At 42.1% G+C, this 6,000-nt stretch overlaps 2 non-coding genes across 2 annotated transcripts; both read right to left on the reverse strand.

Moving 5' to 3' along the window:
* Positions 1-1,141: 1,141 nt before the first annotated feature.
* Positions 1,142-1,214, reverse strand: TRNAV-CAC (transfer RNA valine (anticodon CAC)). The gene has a single exon. It is a non-coding gene; the product is annotated as a tRNA-Val (tRNA).
* Positions 1,215-1,514: 300 nt separating this feature from the next.
* TRNAK-CUU (transfer RNA lysine (anticodon CUU)) lies at positions 1,515-1,587 on the reverse strand. The gene has a single exon. It is a non-coding gene; the product is annotated as a tRNA-Lys (tRNA).
* Positions 1,588-6,000: the final 4,413 nt, after the last annotated feature.

Genomic DNA, 6,000 nt, shown 5'->3' on the forward strand with positions numbered 1-6,000 from the left:
TGGTTATACATTTGTTTATATATATATGTATATATATGTATATATATATATATATATATATATATAAATATATACATACATACACACACACACACACACACACACACACACACACACACACACACACACAGACATATCTATCTATATATATATACATATATATAATATTTTTGATAGTATATTTAAATGTGTTTCCACATGTCTTTTTATAGTATACCTTTGTTCTTAAAATAAAACTTTTTGTTATACCTTTAAGAAATTGGGTCCACCCTCATTTATACAACCATTTTTATACCTAGCACTTATAAGTGCCTTTGCCAGTTTTAAGCCTTCTTCTTTTAGAAAACTTTTGTAAAACACTGGTGCTCTCTTTTACCCCTATTCCCCTACCCGTATTCTTTTATGAAATAGCATCTTACCCATGCTAATTACTTAGGGGCTAGCTGACACCCTACCTGTATATTGCTAAGAGAGTGTTTTTACTGGTCAATTGTGACATTTTATAGAGTGTGTTTTACTTACGCATGTGGCGCCACAATTCTATTGCTTATATAAATTGCAAAATTTTTAGAACAAATACAACAACTCATTAGCTAATTGATGTTTGGTTATATAGGCTGCAGTGGAAGGAAGAAAAAACTTATTCCCTGACCGGGAATCGAATCCGGGCCACGCTGGTGAGAGCGCCGAATCCTAACCACTAGACCGCCAGTGAAGATACTGATCTATGCTGCTATGTAAATATACTGGCTGGTTTCACCAGAGGTCTATGCATAATGTCACAGCAAACTAAAACCTGTCTGGAAGTATTTCTTATGAAATCCAGTGTACAATATAATTTAGAGGACAAAATCTGATGTTTCATCTACTCAGCAGTCACCTTAACTATCTAAAGTAATATCATTAGCATTACTTTATGTCTGTAATGTAGCTCATTTGTATGTATGTTTCAGTTAAAACCCACCACAATATCTACAACAATGTGCATTGCTGTGTGAGCATTTTGCTACTTGGGGCATTGCACTGCATAGCTTGTATACTACATTCAGTGTAAATACACAGACCGCATCTGATACTGTACAGTTGTCAATGTGACAACTGAACTAAACCTGCTAAGATTGGTTTTACAAAAATGAAAAGTTGTTTCTGCCCGGTTTCGAACCGGGGACCTTTCGCGTGTGAGGCGAACGTGATAACCACTACACTACAGAAACCTCCATGCACTACTATTTAGTGTACAGAAAGAAATGTCAATCCTTTGGTGTTTTAGTATTTTACATAAAAGCTGCTACGTTTGTAACAGAAAACTAGACTGTACAACATGACATTTTTTTTTCTTTCATTGTCATTACAGTATTATGATTATTTTTATTATTGATTTAATGTAAAATAATGTATTAGCAAGAACTTGGGTTTAAGTTTGACTCCAATTAACTTTAAAGCTTTCCTGAATGTTAATACCATTTAACAAATAAAGTGACCTTTTGCTAAAATGTGAAAAACAAAAAGTTAAGCGCCCAACGTGGGGCTCGAACCCACGACCCTGAGATTAAGAGTCTCATGCTCTACCGACTGAGCTAGCCGGGCTGTGTTGCCTACACTTTAAAATTGCTTACTAGAATAGAAAAACCACTATGAGGAGTCTCATCGCAGCGATTTTTGCACTGCTGCAATCAGATAGTCGCCAGCTACAGGGGGAGTATACTTTAGCTGTGCAAGTGTGCGAACGCATGTGTAGCAGAGCTGTACAAACAGATCTTGTGCAGTCTCTGCGCAGCCCAGGACTTACTCAGCCGCTGCGATCACATCAGCCTGTCCAGGACCGGAATGGACATCAGGAACCCTCCCTGCTAACACATGGACACGCCTGCGTTTTTCCAGACATTCCCAGAAAACGGTCAGTTGACACCCACAAACGCCTTCTTCCTGTCAATCTCCTTGCGATCACCCGTGTAAACGGATCCGTTGCACAAACCCATTGCTGAGCGGCGATCTGCTTTGTTCCTGTGCAATGCACCTGCGCATTGCAGTGCATACGCATGCGCAGTTTGTGCCTGATCGCACGCTGTGTGAAAACGCACAGCAGCAATCAGGTCTGAATTACCCCCATTGTTAGTAGCACTGACTTTTTAACTATTTTGTATAAACCACATATGACAAACAATTAAAAATAACTTTGTATGTTGCTCAGTGGTAGGTAATGGGCCAGTTACCCCCTGGACCATATGGGTCTGTGTATAATTAAGCTTGCACGCTTTCTCCCCCTCAATCCCACATGTACTATAAAAACCGCTCACATGCCACTCTTACTGTCTCATACTAGGGATGGCACCAGGACCTGCCTAGCACTACCCCTGATGTTACCCACCAAGCCCCGCCCCCAACTTTGATTGGCCCACTGCCCAGTGAGTAATACAGAGGGGATGATCACCAGTGGTAGGGATGGCCATCATTGTATTCACCATCAATTGTTGCCGTTGATGACAAAACTGTGAGTGACCATCAATTGTCACCAACTTTACTATAGGTGGCCATTGATGGTTTCACCCATTGATGATCATCCCTGTTATTACAGTGAATGACCCACGGGCCAATCACAGCTCAGCGGCAGTGCTTCATAGGTGTTAGGGGTGGAGCTAAACTCCGTGTACAGACACCTTGCAAAAAAAATAAATATATTTTTGTTTGTGCTAAGCCTTCGATGTGCAGAAACCATCTGGTTCTCTACCATTGATGGCAAAACCATTTGACATAGGCCTTAAATCATCAATGATTAAAAATCATTGATGGTCGATGGCCATCCCTAATCAGTGGGCAAAATCATCAATGTTCCCCTGACAATGGTTTCATACCATCAAGGTTAACTACCAGATTTACACGCAATATATGAGCCCAAGGGTGCATGTGGGCATTATACACAGGTGCCCCAGTATATACTTCTGGAAATTTGGTGGGTTTTGATCAGAGATGGCCATAGACTTTTTACGCCAGAGTTTTGACTATAAAAAAGATTAGAATAATAGAGATGATGTTTCTAATATTCTTTGTATTTTTCATATACTTTATATAGTCAAAACTTTGGCGTACACGTTAGTATGACAGGAAAGGCTCTGCCTCATGTCACTGATAGATAGATACATACATACATACATACATACATCATACATACAAACATACACAAGCACACACAAACAGCTGTCTGTCGGATCATCAGGGGGAGGTTCTAGATACTGGGAACCGCCGCGCTGTGTGCTGAGCGGGGGGAGAGATGTGTGCTAAGTGGTCTGTGATAGATCGCTCAGCACACATCTCTAGGTGTCTACCCCCCTTTAGTAAATGTATATCAGCAGCCAATTGGGAAAAGAGGTACGCCAGCCTCTTGAAGTGAAATCCATGGACATATATTCCCAATAGGCGCTTAATGATACATATGCACAACCAAATCCTAAATATAGACACAATTTATTCACATACAATAATGTTAATAACCTCCCGGGGATTTGCAATTACAATTAATGCAATTAAAAATTACTAGTGTGTGATACACAATTAAAATGACACCAATGTTAGAAAAGATTGCTCCACTATATATAATTAACTGGTGTTGTGTGGTAAGAGAACCTGCACTATAGATCACCTCCAATGTGAATGTAACAAAAGTAGATACTGAATTACCAGATGGATTGTGTCCAAGCAGTGGAGACTCTCAGTCCTTATGCAGCCAGTCTCAACGCTTAAGGGGGGTACACACAGAGAGTTCCATGTTTAAAATCTAATCATCTGACTAGATTGCTTAGATTTTAAGCACGGATCTGCCGTGTGTATGCCTCCCAGCAATAGACATGCATCGCTATCGCTGGTGCTAGATTGAGCCTGCATGCGGGCTCAATCTAGCGGGTCACTCACTTCAGTGCTGTGTGAAGTGAGTGCCCCCTCCCCCACGCTCAGCACACACCATGCTGAGTGCTGAGCGGGGGAGAGATGTGTGCTGAGCGGTCTGTGTTAAGATTGCTCAGCACACATCTCTCCCATCAGTACTGGCCTTTACAGATGGTTTCTGTGTGTGAGGTCTCCGTATGAATGAGTAGCAAGCAGGAATCCACACACTGTGTATGGGATCGTGGCCAGTTCTCCACAACACCGGGGGACCACTCGCGGCAGTGATGAATGTCAGCGGCTTGATACTCAGCAGTACACTGTCCCGTGTCACAGGGGGACACACCACCGGAATCCACACACGGCGGTGGGGTTTAGCCGCGGCCTACCGGTGGAGACTGCGGTGACCCGTATGTGTGAAGACCGCAAACAGCGATGGAGCGACTGTAGCAGCACACACTGGTGGAGGAGAGTCTTCCGGTAGCGGCGGTGACCTGGACTGTAGCCTGCTGGCTGGCAACACTGGAGCCCACACGGAGGAACACCACACGGGACAAATTGCACACTGACGGAAGATGTTATTGGGTGTCCCGGTTGTCAGTGTGGCTGTAGCGGAATGGAGGTGAATTCTGGCAACAACCAGGAGCCCTGATGTCCTTTCTTGATGGAGGTCAAGTCTATAAGTGATTGCAGGTCAATGGGGTGAGGAGGTTGTTAGAGACCCTTGTATCTTGGACCATTTTGTAGTATATTAAATTCTACACACTGGAGTTGCAATCCAAATTTTGATCCGATTGTCCATTTGGGCATTATCGTTCACGGAATGCAACCCACGCATCAGTAATGATATCATTTTCTCAAGACCCTTTTTATCCCCTTAGGGGAGGTTTATTAAAATTCTGATTATGTCGTTTTCCTATTTCCCACCTGCAGAACACCTGTTACATTTCATCTTCCTAACCTATCGGGAAGTCAGAGAATTAGTGATGAGTCAGCGAGTGAGGACTTTCGCATTCAGATAGATAGATAATACAAACAAATTGGAAAACATATGGGTAGGGGAATAGGGGTATAAGCGACCAACAGGAGCCCCGCGGCTGGGTAACTTCTCCCCACACGGGATCGCGGCCTCCCACGCAAGTACTGTGAACAGAGGGGGCTGTAGGTTCCCGAAAACGGGGGGGGTTTTAAGGGATTAATTAATCTCCATTGCAAATAATGTATACGATGTCTGGGGGTGGGTCATGTGATTGCACTGACCTTTAACCCCTGTTATATTCAGTCTTATATTTCTGGTTTTTTATCTGTATTGTTGTACTCTTTTGTGGGTTTCCTCCTACCAACCTCTCTCTATATATAATAGAAGTATATTGATAACAGAGAAGTTTTGTTTTTATTAATACTGTGGATGATTGAATGGTAATTTCTGTACACCTGTTGGGCATCAGGTCGTTAATGGGGTTTAAATAGATCCCATATTCAGATTGAGCTTTACTTCTGATGAAGCTAGGAGACCGAGCCTAGGGCAATGCATTAAGTGTAAAAGCTGCTACTACTACTACAAGTGCTTCACGTTTTAAAGGATCCAGATATGGACTTCTAAAAATCTGCCTTGGAAAACCTGCCTTGGAACCTTCTCTGTGGAACATTGATTTTACAGCACCGATTGGAGAGACCCAGTTTCTACACAAATGGCACAGCTTGCTTGCTGTTAATTTTCAAGCCTCTGGAAGTCTCCGTCGTCACGGGTAACACCAGCTGTACTCATTTCCTTTCCCCAGGGAACTTTGTCCATTGCTATAGTCCGGGATCCTCTGTGGACACTCACTAGCAGCCATTCTCAATTGATTCATAGCTCAATTTATGCCCTAAATTTTATGTGTATATGTGAATTTTTATTCATGGTTTTAGTACGTGATGTTTAGTTAATAAACTAAATTGTGATTTTACATTCATCCACAGTTATTCAATTATTTATTAATGGAGAAACACCTAGCGCCAGCTCTATTGCTTTTCAGTGTTTTACAAATGTTTTCTAAAAGAAGAAGGCTTAAAACTGGCAAATAGCACATGGGTGTATAAATGAGGGGGGACCCAATTTTATAAAAGGTATAACAAAAAGTT

The sequence above is a fragment of the Pseudophryne corroboree genome, chromosome 6 (assembly GCF_028390025.1).
Source record: "Pseudophryne corroboree isolate aPseCor3 chromosome 6, aPseCor3.hap2, whole genome shotgun sequence".
Classification (NCBI taxonomy): domain Eukaryota; kingdom Metazoa; phylum Chordata; class Amphibia; order Anura; family Myobatrachidae; genus Pseudophryne; species Pseudophryne corroboree.